The 14,892-nt window shown below is 39.3% G+C and overlaps 1 protein-coding gene across 31 annotated transcripts in view; it reads right to left on the bottom strand.

The window, feature by feature from the left end:
- The window catches only part of CASK (calcium/calmodulin dependent serine protein kinase), a 412,098-nt gene that overhangs the window by 89,187 nt on the left and 308,019 nt on the right, over nt 1–14,892 (bottom strand). Inside the window, exon 1 of one of the 31 annotated variants that reach the window (XM_065578788.1) lies at nt 7,895–8,114. The exons of 27 other annotated variants lie outside the window; for them this stretch is intronic. The gene's annotated coding sequence lies outside the window, so the exon portion shown is untranslated. Of the gene's footprint in view, nt 1–7,565; nt 8,115–14,892 lie in introns of those variants that run through there. 3 more of the 31 variants (XM_065578777.1, XM_065578761.1, XM_024107559.3) reach the window with 3 other exon arrangements.

Here is a 14,892-nt window from a genome sequence, read left to right as displayed (position 1 = left end):
TGAAATTTTCTGCAAGAGACTCAACTCACAGTTAAAAAACATTGTTGGCTCTTGAAATAAGCTTAAGGTTATTAAGCCCTGCCCCAAAGCATCACAGTCATCTCCCAGATGATCCATCAAGGACAAGCAGTGAGAAATCTCTTTTAGCTGCACTTGGATTACATTCTGAAATCAGTATTACTTTGTAAATTCATACAAAGGCTTTTTCAACTGGGTGAGAGAAGGTAAACACAAGTTTCCATTTTGAAAACAGGCACCAAAAGAATGGTTTAAAACAATTTATCAGAGACCACATACATCAACGGTGGCAGTAGATTTACAAATAATGTGTGCAACTTAAAATGCATATGCGATTTGCAAATGTACTGGAGCTTTTTCCTGTACAAGAATTGGGAATCTAAATTTGACATACATTTTAAATATAATTAATTGTTAAAGTGTTATACAATATATAGGAGAGTCGCAAAGAATAAAAGCCAACAAGTAGTATGACCATCATAACACATTTAAAAAAAAAACAGATTTCTATATCATTCCACCATGATATGCCCCTAGTGATTTCATGTAACTGTTTACACATCTACATTATTTTTTATGTAAGAAAAACTCCTCCGCTAGCATACACATTTCCACAAATTCATCATCAATCTTGTAAATTAGATGCTCATATGATGGAATTCTTGCTATTTCAAAGTACCTATATTTTACAGCTGGAGTGCATATACCCTTACACTTTTTCAGGATTTTCTCTATGCACAGACAAGACCAGCTACAATTTATTTTTAGAAACCATTTGTACTCCCAAATATTTGAAATGTGTTACTTTTTAAACAGAACAATACATGTGTTAAATGAATTCTTGTCTCAGAAATAGCAGAGGCAGAGGTATTGTTTATGTATTCAACTACCACTGTGTAAGAGAAAATGGCACACTGTTAATTAAATGAACTCTAAGGAGTTTCAACTTCCATTCTACACCTCTCCCTTTTTTCAGTTGTTCATAACCTTTTCAAACACATTCCTTTGGAGCTGAAACTTGAAACATTCCATAGGTTGGTCTCAGTCCAAAGGTGAACTTTTTTGGGGAGGGGAAGTTTAAGCAAACTGACCAAAAATTGATTTTCTTATTACAAACCACCCAAAAACAAACAAAACAAAACAAACAGCTGCTCTGGCCTCTTTCTCGACCAGGTTACACACATTTAGTATTTTCTATTCCTCTTTCTCTCAAGTTTAATGTATTAATGTGTTGTCAGTGTATATCCTTGGATATATAGGATATGCAATTTAGCCAAGTTTCCAAAACTACCCTAACTTTTGAAACTTTCTGACTTGCATTCTTGCTCTTATATCCTTAACATTTTTCATGCCACATTTGTACATCAAAACACCCCACAAATACACTTATTTCTCTAAATTTCCTTCTATGTAGGTGTAATCAGGGCCGTCTCCAGGCACCAGCCCTCCAAGCATGTGCTTGGGGCGGCACCTGGAGGGGGGCGGCGCTCACCCGGGGAGAGCGGGGTCGCGGCCGGGCTCGCCGCCCTCCCCTCAGCGCTCCAGCTGCCGGGGAGAGCGGAGCCACGGAGGGCTCGCTGCCTTCCCCTGCTGCGCTCCCCGCTGGGGGGGCGGGGGGGGGGGCGGCGGGAGGCTTTTTTGCCTCTGGCGGCAAAAAAGCCAGAGCCGGCCCTGGGTGTGATGGGGTATCTGAGCCTCACACTGGTGCCCTAAAGGTTAAAAAAACCCACCCAGCCGCACCTGCTAGGCATGCTCACATTGGAGGCTGGGCTCAAAAGGGAGAAGCTCACCTCAGTCTAGGAGAACAGCCTAGGGAAACAGATGCGTGCTGCAAGCTCCTGCAGAGAAACTGACAGGACTCCATAAGGCTAAGACCAGGCCCCACTGGCAAATCACCATACACCCTTCACCTCTCAGATGCTAGGAATAATGGGCTGTGGCTGATAGATGGGATCCTACCAAATTCATGGTTCATTTTGGTCAATTTCATGGTCAGAGGATTTAAAAAATCATAAATTTCATGATTTCAGTTATTTAAATCTGAAATTTCATGGTTTTGTAATTGTAGGAATCCTGACCCAAAAAGGAGTTGTGTGTGTGTGTGGGGGGTGGGGTGGGGGGGTGGGTGGGTGGTCGCACGGTTATTGTAGTGGGGGTTGCGGTACTGCTACCCTTAAATTCTGAGCTGCTGATGGTGGTGGGGCTGCCTTCAGAGCTGGGCAGCTAGAGAGCGGTGGCTGCTGGCTGGGATCCCAGCTCTGAAGGCAGAGCTGCTGCCAGCAGCAGCAGCGCAGAAGTAAGGGTGGCATGGTATGGTATTGCTAACTTTACTTCTGCGCTGCTGCTTGTGGGGCGCTGCCTTCAGAGCTGGGCACCTGGCCAACAGCCACCGCTCTCTGGCCGCCTAGCTCTGAAGGCAGCGCAGAAGTAAGGGTGGCAATGCCACAACCCCATTAAAATAACCTTGCGACCCCCCTGTAACTCTCTTTTGGGTCAGGACCCCCAATTTCAGAAACACTGGTCTCCCTGATGAAATCTGTATAATATAGGGTAAAAGCACACAAAAGACCATATTTCACAGGATTTCAGGGTCTGAGACGCGTTTGCCATGGCTGTGAATTTTGTAGGGCCCTAGTGACAGACGAAGACGCTCTGGGGCATGATCAGAAAGGACTCCTGGGGGACTCCAGAAGGAGATCAGTGGTGCGGATGGAGGAACTGAAGCTGGGGTAAGAATTGGCCATGGAACAGGTGTAAGGGCACTGGCCCCTAGGCCACATATTTGAACTATTATTCACAGGCTCCTGGGTTGGAACACAGTGGAGCAGGGAGGGCCCAGGTTCCCCTACACCCAGCCACTAACTCTCACCACTACATGTTACAGACAAAATCACTGCCACTAGGCAATGCTGCCAGATTTGGACTTCAACTTCCCAAAAGTAGGACAAAAGTCATTGGTAGAGAGGAAGAGGTAGCAAGCCAGCTTATAAAATTCATTATTTTAATTGCTTTCTTTCCCCAATAAATATGAATCTCCAATCTCAGAAGCAGTATATTTAGAGTTAGCTATTTCACTTGCAGAAACACGGTTTGGAAGAAATTTCTTAACATGATGTATGCTACATAACACTGCTGCACCTGTGATACAGCGTAGGGTAGTAATCTCTTAAATGTATTGAAAGAAACAAAATATGTCCATTTTCTTTCACACTCTATGAAAATAACATTTATTTTCACTATTGTGCTGCACCACAGATTTGAACATCAAGGCACACTCATTTCGTTTAAATCTATTTTGATATTCAACTGGTGAATATTGGGGATTAATGAACAAAATGGACTTGTGGCTTTGCAGCAATGGCAAGTAGTTAAAGATTTTATAAATTTGATAATTTTTCAAGTTAAGTATTAAGTAATCTGAGACAGCAGCATTAAAATGTATATTTTGGGTATTTGGCCAAAGACGTTTGAAATGAACTATCAAGTGAACATTACTGTGAATAGATCTTCAAGCTTTTTCAGCTATAATTTAAAGCAATCAAAATAATCACAGACACACTTTTTTCTTCTTTACTACATTTTCCCACTTCCTGGGGCTCCTCCCATGCTCTTCTCCAGGTAGCCTTTTCCTCACAAATGTCTAATTCACTTTCCAATTCCTCCTCCCATTGTCTCTTTTGTATATACATCAGTATCTTTGTTTCAAGCCTATTTCCTTCTCTGTGATCTTTCCGCATTTCTTCTCCCCCCAATAACCTCTTGATTAATTCAGACACCAGTGGCCCACTAAACAATGCAGCTCTCCCAGTACTCAACATAACAGATGACTCTGAACAACAGTGAGATCTCTGTAGTTGCACTAGGACACCTGTATAAAGACAAAGTATAACTGGGAAAATCAATTCAGTCAGAATAAATTCCTGGTCCAAACCATAGTCTCGCTCTCTGTCTGAACCTTTGTTCAGTCAATCCTATGATTTTTTGGGGCCTGACATGATTTTTGAACAATTTGGGTTTGCAGTATAGCTTTAGAGGGGAAAAAAGTCACGGTCTCTGCACTGAGGAGCTTACAATGTCCGTCCCTAAATGTGCAAAGGAAACATTTGGATGAACCTCTGTGCCTGCACAGAGCCCAGTTAAACTCAAAGGAACTCAGAGTACAGGTGAGCCAACAGTATGGGTTTCTGTAAATTTGGGATCTAAGGGCCCAATCCTGCAAACACTTATGAAAATCAAAGGGACTACTCATTATACTACATAGGGTTTGCAGGTTTGCCTTAAGTTAGATAGGACAAGGATATATGCAGTGGTGTTGTAGCTGTGGTGGTCTCAGGATATTAGAGACACAAGATGGATGAGGTACCGTAGTATCTTTTATTGGACCAACTTCTGTTGGAGATAGAGGCAAGCTTTCGAGCTCTGTGTAAGCTTGAAAACGGGTGCCTCTCACCAACAGAAGTTGGTCCAATTAAAGATATTATCCCACCCATCTTGTCACTCTAATGACATAACAACAACATATAATGGACACAGGAAGAGATGACATCAGGCCAAGAGGGAGAGGTTAAATAAAATAATGCTAGTTTTGTTTTAAATATATATTTTATAAAGTTAGATTTTATTAGGTCACAGCCTAGATTTTATGTTGATAAATGCTTTAGAAAATCAATAGATTAGAAAGAAATAATAGGGCTGAGAATCATTATAAATAAAATAACAGTCATACAGAGCTCCCTGCAGCTCCCATTGGCTGGGAATGGCGAACCGCTGCCATTGGGAGCTGTGGGCAAACAAACTGTCTAGCAGCCTGCCAGCGGATTACCCTGAGGGGCCGCAGGTTGCCCACCACTGGTCTATATGTTTTATTGCTTTTTTTCCTGTGCCAGAGAGGCACAATGGGGTTAGGTTACAGCTCAGAAACTTTTTTACTTATCCATTTTAAAAAATGCAGGACAATCATTAGCCAAAACTGTAGGACTTTCATGTGTGAAAGTCTGAGCAATTTAAAGTGGCATTCTACTTTACAGAACATCAAACACCAAAATAAAAGTAATGGTAAATTAAATTAAAATCCAGGATTATAACTGGAATGTAGGGTATTGGTTACCAAGTGTTTATAACTTAACTTTCATGTGTTTAGGACATGCTGAACAGTTATTGTGATTTTTTTCTGTATGGTAGTTTAAATAAATTACCAAAGTAAGTGACACTGGTATGATTATATTGCATTATTTTGACAAATAAAATATGCATAATTTTGCATTTTTTGGTGCAGAATTTGGGATTTTTTGGTGCAGAATTCCCCCAGGAGTAATCCTTTAGAGGTGAGCTATACACAAATTATTTTTTAATAAAAAAGCCTGGATTTTTAACCATCAAAAAAGATGGGAGGGTAGAAGCTCAAAGAAGTTGAAAATGAAGACCTTATAAATAATTATTATTTTCAGTTGGGGAAAAAGTCTGTAAATATGGTCTTTACTGACAGGTTTCAGAGTAACAGCCGTGTTAGTCTGTATCCGCAAAAAGAAGAACAGGAGTACTTGTGGCACCTTAGAGACTAACAAATTTATTAGAGCATAAGCTTTCGTGGACTACAGCCCACTTCTTCGTCGTGGACTACAGCCCACTTCTTCGCGAAGAAGTGGGCTGTAGTCCACGAAAGCTTATGCTCTAATAAATTTGTTAGTCTCTAAGGTGCCACAAGTACTCCTGTTCTTCTTTTTATGGTCTTTACTATTTCTTTTCCTCTGTAGGGGGTAATTTGCACCGCTGACTCAGACCCCATTTAAACTTTATGCTCCTAACCTCCAGATAAAATTTGCATTGAATCCAGTCATTGAATCTGAGGAAGCCTTCAAGCAACTCACTCTACTGCCTGTCAACACGTCTTCTGAAGTAGCTAAAGGAGTAACCCCCACAATGTGAGGCTGGGAATGAAAAACACAGACTAAGTTCCCCAAATAACTGTGCTGTCCTGCCAGTAGATCACATTTTGTTTTTGTTTTTAATTTTAAACACAAATATTTTCTATTTCCTTTCTACTGTGAACTTACAACTTAATGAAAGGATAACTTAAAGAAAAATGTGTGTGTGTGTGTGTGCGCGCGCACATTCCAGATGGGGTTTAGCAAGTGCCTTTAATACAAGTGCTCTTGTGCCTCAAATTACACAAAAAAAGTGTATTAATGACCCACTTAAAACATGCCCTGTTTATGACATCTAAACACATAAACAACATTCAAAGTAGTGAAAACAAAGGCTGAACTAATGACTTTGAACCACACTAAGTGATTACATGGAGAACAAGAGTGCGGTTCCAATACAGAACACACGAAAATAAGGTCAAGTTAATGAGAACAGATTCAAACATTGCCATTCAAGGTTAATCAGAATATACCAGTTTCTATTTTCTGTATTGTTTAGGAAATCCATTAGTAAAATGGTATTGAGGGATAGTCTCTCTGTTTCTTTTAAACTCAGGGATGAACACTAAAAACTCCTCTCCGGAAACAGAACTGATTGCTGCCACTTTATTTTTCACCAAAATGCACAATTTGGTAATATAGTATGCTTGTTCAGAAAACATAATAATCTTGGTGATAAACGTAAGCAGGGCTAAAAGCATTTTTAAATGCATAAATAGATTATAAAGCAAGAATGATGAAAGCTAAATGACTACTGTTTTTGGAAGAGACTTTCAAATTTATTAGTGCTAACATCAGGCTGTGATTAGGGAAAAATAAACAAACAAAAAAACCTAACAGTAAAAGACCAAACATAGTCTTCAAAAGCATACATTTATCAGAGGAACTCCGTAAATGTGCGGTGTTAGTTTTCCTTTGAAATATTAACATTAACTACATAGAAGAAGAGATACAGGAGCAAGAACCCTTAAAATCAATGTACTTTATATATATATGTATTATTTATACTGTGAAAGTGAAATGAATTATATTAAAGAAATAGAATGAATTAAAGAATGCTTTAAGTAGAAATGAGAAATGCTGCAAGCCAGGGGGCAGGAAAGCAGACATTAACTGCTTAATGAATTGCCCCACCTAAGGGCAAGTGGTGAAGCATTAGCCTTAGATCGATAAGAGTTAATAAGAAAGCAGGATATGCATATTGTGCCGTATGCAAATTTTACAATTTAGCTCTCTCTGTCCCTTTGTTTAGTTCGCACCCTTTTATCTGTATAAATAAGACTGTTTGAATCTTGCATGGGGGCTCACATTATCTGAATGTATTAGCAGAGCGCTGTGCTAATAAAACAGAGTGGTCTGACAAACTCTGAGTCCTGAGTCTAACTTTGACAATACATATCAATGAAAAAACTCTGAAAGCAATAAAATGGCTACAACTTACAGACCAAAGTCAAGTACACACAGATACTCAGTAACACTACAATATATACATCAAGGCTATTCAATCTCTCACAAACTAATTTTTTATGTGATATACTAGCAAACAGGTTAATAAAGTTCCACTGAAGTTTCTAGCAGTCTTTTCTATCACAGATATAAGTACAGAAACATAACACCACTTACCTTAAAGTTTGCAGATATAACACAAACTTCTTAGGTAAGTAATTAATAAACTTGCCTAGAACTATCTGGCTTAGGACAGACAGAAAGACACACACACACACACACACACAGACAAAGCTAGCCGCACAGACTGGTCCCCGACACACAAAAGCTGATATTGTTCTCCTGCTGAGTGAAAATTTCACTTGTAAATCGAATGACATCCGTATTCAGAATCACCCACAAAAGCTGTCCCTGAGAGGTGACCAAACTGCTTGACTCAACAAGAGACAGATTTTACTGGTAGCCTTCAATGCAGGCAGCTGTATAATGGCAGCTGCTGGTTTTACCTTCTATCAAACCTGCCTTCCTTTCAGCTAGCCATAGATGGAACATGTTCTGCTAAGATCCTCCCCCTAGGCAAAGCCATCATGCCAAAGTATTCTTTAAAACAACTAATCATTAGGGTAAAATCTGTGTCACACTGATGTAAAAAATAGCCATTCACGGATGTCTCCAAAATCAGTAACTACATTCATGCTGTGCCAATACTGCTGACATACATAATGCACAATGCTTTGTGGTATCTACCTCATGAAAGTCAATAAAATACTTTAATCAACGTATTTGATAAGGTATCTAAAATCTGCCGATAGAAATAAAAACCTGTTCCACTACATTAAATTGTGCCATGCTTTTTCATTAAAAAACTTGTATTCTTTACTTATCTGTGTTACTTTTTTTATTAATAATGCTACATTCATTATGACCTAAACTGGACATCAGAATCAGTCCATAAAGCTTTATATAGGCATAACAATAGGAATATCTGCTTGAATTGGATGCAGGAATGTACTGCATGATTCATTAGAATTTGGAACATCACATTTCCAAAAGAGAGGGAGGGACATGTTTCCCTGTGTAATACAAGTGACACTGTCCAATCTAAAACCACTCTTATTCTTGAAAAAAATTAATCAAGTATTAAATTTGACTGTATTTTTGTGTTTCCCAAAATGGTTGTTTCTCTCTCTCTCTCTATTGTAAACACATCTAATACTTTAGTAATGAATCATTGTTTTTTTTTGGAATTATCAAACTATTTCTGAAGAAATTAGTTTTGATTCTGTATGATTACTGACAACCATACAACAGGAACTATTTTGAAAGACCCTTCCAGGAGATGCACTAGTGCTTTGCAGAACTGGGCCCAAAATGAGTGCAGGATCCTGATCTTTACATAAAGAGAACTGTTCCCTAGCAAAAAGAACAGGAGTACTTGTGGCACCTTAGAGACTAACAAATTTATTAGAGCATAAGCTTTCGTGGACTACAGCCCACTTCGATATGCAAACTAGACACAATCAACTCAGGATTGAATAAGGACTGGGAATGGCTGAGCCATTACAAACATTGAATCTATCTCCCCTTGTAAGTATTCTCACACTTCTTATCAAACTGTCTGTAATGGGCTATCTTGATTATCACTTCAAAAGTTTTTTTTTCCTCTTACTTAATTGGCCTCTCAGAGTTGGTAAGACAACTCCCACCTGTTTATGCTCTCTGTATGTGTGTATATATATCTCCTCAATATTTATTCCACTCTATATGCATCCGAAGAAGTGGGCTGTAGTCCACGAAAGCCTATGCTCTAATAAATTTGTTAGTCTCTAAGGTGCCACAAGTACTCCTGTTCTTTTTGCAGATACAGACTAACACGGCTGCTACTCTGTTCCCTAGCAGGGACAAAAACCACATTAAAAATACATCCGGTAGCTTTCCTGTTTTACACTTGTAATTTACTATCTGCAGGAAACAAGAGCTGAATTATACACTTTGTCGCATGTATCTTAATTGGTCACTACCAAAAACACCAATTTAAGAATTTTTTCCCTCTGAACTGTACACAAAAGTTTAGACACAAAAACGTAACTGGAACAGATCTATGTTGCTGTGGCACAGCAAATGTTGCACATGCTGTTTGTATGAATTTGTATTTGATATTTTAGCTCACAAATGATATATACATGTCAGAGTTTGACAGATATTTACTTAGCAATGAAAAAAAAAGTTGAATTTCCACTCTCCACATTAGTGCTTCTGTTTATATCATAACATACTAGTCTATAGCTTATGTTCTGAACTTAGAAAACTATTGGAGAAAAAATAATATTAAAAACACACACAAGTAAGCTACTGTAACTAGACTTGTTGGTGATCTTTAAAGAGTAGGTGATCCAACAAAGAGTAGGTACAGTATACAGTTTAGGTTCTAGGAAAAATATGACCATAATCAAAAGGCTACAGTTACAGTTCAGACATCTCAGTTCATAGATATATATTTTATGTTGCACAGATTATCCTGTAAATTAAAAGGAATAAAAAGGTATTTTTGTTTTTGAACTCCTTCGCCAATGGAATAAGCCTAAACAGATGAGTTTCTTAAGAACTGCAAGAAAAGCTTTTTCTTAATATAGCTTTTAAAATAGACATATATAAATGAACTCAAACAGTGGAATAGCAGAAAATACACGTCCATAAGTAACTTTATAAAGAAAGAATCCCCGCTTGATGTGTGATCTTTATTAGCTGAGAAACTAAAAGGAAAGGGATAATTTTCATTCCTTTGTACAGAGATCCTTCCTCTCTTTTGACTTTAGAGAAGATTTAGTTTAGAAGTCAGGGAAGAGATTCCAATAGATAAATCACATGCTTAGTCTAAAAATAAGAACTACTCTTGAGAAAGAGGAGGAACATGTGAACAAATTTAACATATGGAAAAAGGCCAAGAAGTGGGAAGCACAGTTTTTCATGCAACTGACATTTTGATTTGACAGTAAAAACTCTACAACAGATCCTAAAATTCTTACTCAGCAGAAGATAATGGGTCAGAGTGTGTGTTCTGGTAGTCTCACTGACCCAAACCATTCCAAGGAGAACAAACTCTTCCTCACAGACTGTCACTGAAACATAGAACATGACCTTCACAGAGGCAAAATGGCATCATATCAATGCATGTGTACAAACTGCCTAACCTGCCTTACTGAAATAAAAATCTTACTTTAGTAATGGGCGGGGTCTTTTTCTCCCTTATTCAACATATTCTAGTACAATATTAAACTGCAAACTGGCGGTGGGGAAGTTTAGGCTTGAAATAAGACGAAGATTTCTGACGGTCAGAGGGGTGAAATATTGGAACAGCCTTCCGAGGGAAACGGTGGGGGCGAAGGACCTGTCTCGTTTCAAGATTAAGTTAGATAAGTTTATGGAGGGAATGGTTTAATGGAAAAACATGATTTTAGCCAAATGAATACCGTGCCTTGGTAGGTAAATAGTATAATGGCCAATGAGGGTCAGGCTGGAGACTCTTGCCTACATGCTCGGGGTTTTACTGATCGCCATATTTGGGGTTGGGAAGGAATTTTCCTCCAGGGTAGATTGGCTGAGGCCCTGGAGGTTTTTCGCCTTCCTCCACAGCATGGGGCAGGGATCGCTAGCAGGAGGGTTCTCTGCCAATTGAAGTCACTAAGCCACAGGATTTGGGGACTTCAACAGCAGAGTCAAGGGAAAGGGTAGGGACGGCTTTGTGGCCTGCGACATGCAGGGGGTCAGACCAGATGATCATAATGGTCCCTTCTGACCTTAAAGTCTATGAGTCTATGAGTCTAGTACAATGGTGCTCTATTAAAACACTATCTTAATGTACCTTTAAATTGAACCTTTTCTGTCTCAGTCTCACTCACAGAACTACCCAGGCTTTTGAAAAAAAAAAACTTCTGAGAGACAAGAACACATGCTAGTCCTTTGCTGCATATAAATCTTATATAGCATTGGTTACACCATTACTAGAATGCTTGTCCAGTTTTGGACTTTAAAAAGGATGTCAAAAAACTGAAAAGGTTTCAGAAAACAGCCACAAGAATGATTCAAGGGTGGTCCAGATTATGAGGGAACTGCCTAATGCTCCTTGTAGCACTCTAGGATCTGACCCAACAGTGAGGTGTTCCCTGGTTAAAAATAAAAGGTCTCAGTACCACTCTTATTTATCTGTTACAAAGTTTGGCTTCCCCATTCTGCAAAAAGGTATGTAAACCAAGAAAACCTGTGATGGGGGTACATGTGGCCTGGAAGTTCATACTTAGGCCACCATATGCGTTACTGGATATGTAGGCATTCTCAGGTAAAATAGTTGCATCTAGTTGCATGTTCTGCCAACAGCTATATTCAGTAATAGACAGTCACCCACCTCACTATCACACCAGCATAAGGGCCAAGATCAGAGAGGACCTGGATATTTGGGCTTTTTTCTCCAAGAATTTAAAGGGTCAGCATTTTAATAATCTAATTTTACTCTACCTCCCGGGACATAAGTTTTGGTATATATTTTTCTGGCTACTGATGTGCCCATAGGAAGATGGAAGAAACATACCTCCCACCAAAACAAAACACAACACTGTAAAACACAATTCTCCGATGGGGAGAGAATGAGAGCACAAAACAACGTGACAGAGGTTAGTCACATCATTTAATGCATTACTGGAAGGCATTCAGATAGTACAGTGGCAAATGCAGCCAGCTCCTCGTGTTTTCCATTCCAGTGAAATATTAAACTGTATTGCACTACTCAGCCACTAGTGGTACTGTGTAAAATACCCTATTTAAACGAACCTCAGCCATTCTTGGCAGAGCATTAAAGGATCTTATGATGGACACATCTGGTATGTAAAAACAAGCACTGTAGCCAGTCCATATCTGGTACAGAAGAACATCACCTGGTGTCAGGAGTAAACTAAGAACAGAAACAGAAGGAAAACAGCAACAAAGGTTGCAGACAAAAGGAAGAAAGACTGCAGGATCTCACCAACATACCTTTCTTCAATGCACCGAGAACTTCAGTTTTGGCAAACCTTCAGAATGGGCAGACTGGAAAAAATATTTTGCAAGATTTCGCACCGCTACAAAGCTCCACAAGGAAACTGATGACATACAGATATCTTTTAATGTATCCTTTATACCTCAGAGAAAAGTGGTTTATGAAAAAGCATGTTTTCACCAGAAAAATCAAGAACCAGGGGGAATGTTGAATGTTTTATAAGAGCTTTGCATACAATGGCTGAAAACTGATTTTGGGAATGCTAAACATGAAAATATCAGAGATAGGATGGTTATTGGGTTAACAGATAAAAGCCTTTCACAGCAACTACAAATGAAGAGAGATGTTACCCTAGCCGCCATAGCTTTACAGGTCGTAAAGCTGTCAGAATTAGTCAAACCACAGAACAAAAGACAGGAGCAACTTGAAAAACCTGAAGCTAGCTTAGAAGCTATAAACAGACACTTGAGTGTTAAAACATATCATAACACACCTAAGGCAAGGAGTGAGAACTCCCAGGTTAAGGGGGACAAACTCCAGCCTACATGCACAAGTTGTGGAAAAAGTCATAGCCATAGAGATGATACACATCCAGCCAGAGGTGCATGGTGTAATAAATGCTTGAAATATGGATGTTTCGCTGCTGTTCGCCACACAAAAGCACTCCGGGAGTTGACTAATATTACAAACAATCCAGAGCCATTGTTTCTCTGATCTATCACTTCCAACGACATAGAGCCTGCCTGGAGAGTGAAACTGAATATTCATGGCAAGACTATTGACTTTAAAATTGACTCAGGAGCTGACATTTCACAGTCATGCCAGAAGGGACTTTCAATCACCTTCAACCCCTCCCAGAGTTAAAGTCACCTGATACAGGTCTGACTAGCCCTGGAGGTATTCTGAACTGCACAGACCAGTTTACCACAGAAACAGCTTACAAAGACTAAAACTGTGCATTCAGAGTGCAAGTGTTCAAAGGATCAAAGACCAACAATCTTTTCAGCCACAGTGTGGCAGCCATGATGGGCCTAGTGAGAAAGGAGAAAGAACTTGATGGAGGATTCGATTATACTGAACTTTTGAAAGGAGATCCAGTATAGAACAACTTAATAGACAATGGTTGATCAATGAAATGTACAAGCACTTCTATCAGAGACACACTGGAATAGATTAGTTGGAAATGTATGTGAATTCAGAGGACATCACTACCTGGTCATTGTGGTCTATTTTTCCAAGTATATAGAAACAACATATTTTAAAGACATAATATGTGGTCCACTTTGGTATTACGGAACAACTAATGATGGACAATGAACCACAATTCACTGCAGCAAAATTTAACTCATTCCGAATGTTACCCGCTAGTGAATGGAGAGGCTGAGAGAGCTGTACAGGCAGCCAAGAAAATCCTACAGCAGGAAGATCCATTCCTTGCTCTTCTCACCTAAAAATCAACACCCAATAGCAGCTACGTGATATAGTTCAGCATAGTCCCTGATGGGAAGACAACTGAGAACTACTGTTTCAACTTTGAAACAGAATCTATCTCCAAAGTGGCCCAATGTGAAGAGAGTAGCCAAATCAGATAAAAAGGCAAAAAGAGCCTATAAACACTTTTACAACAGATAACACTCAATCAGAGAACTGCCAGCTCTCGAAACTGGTGACCATGTTCATGTCAAACTGGATGGAGAAAAAGGAGGGACAACTTCAGCTGTTGTAAAGAAAAAGACTTCACTGCCCAGATCATATGTGATCGAGACCAACAGTGGAGAGTTCAACAGAAACTGCTGACATTTACAATTTGTTCCTCAGAAAGAACAATCAGCAGAAAAAAAATCTACAGATGGTGGATGCAGAACAAGATGACGACTCAGAGATTCCAAACTGACTACAGCCAGTTGTTGCAACAAATGGACAGCCAGGTGACCCAAGGTGTTACATGTTAGGGTTGTGTAATTAGAAAACCAGTATGATTCAGAGACATTTGAGAGACTGATTCATACTAAACCTCAAAGACAGCGTGATAGCGTAAATATTGTAAGTGGTAGGAATGTAGAGCTTAAAGGAGGAGGTGTAATGGAATGCTAAACTGTATTACCCTGTTCAGCCACTACATGGCTCTGTGTATAAAATACCTTAGTTAAACGAACCTCAGCCATACCAGACAGAGCATTAAAGGATCTTATGATGAACACACCTGGCATGTATAAGCAAGTCCATATCTGGTACAGAAGAACATGAGACCTGACATCCAATGACCTGCAGAAGTTTCATTTAAAGTATTGAGACTACCACCTGGCTTGTGCAAGTAAGTTTAATCTTCTTATGAATGAAAAGGCTTTGCTCCACTTCCTCATCTGTTAGGGAATCATTGTCCCAAGCAATACTGAGACTTTGGTAAAAAGGTCACAGAATACATCACTTTAAAAAAAGAGTATAAATCTGCATAATTCAAATTTTGAATACAAA

The sequence above is a fragment of the Chrysemys picta genome, chromosome 1 (assembly GCF_011386835.1).
Source record: "Chrysemys picta bellii isolate R12L10 chromosome 1, ASM1138683v2, whole genome shotgun sequence".
NCBI classification, from domain to species: domain Eukaryota; kingdom Metazoa; phylum Chordata; order Testudines; family Emydidae; genus Chrysemys; species Chrysemys picta.
Note: the sequence above shows the minus strand (reverse complement) of the source record. Positions and strands in the feature narration are given on the sequence as shown.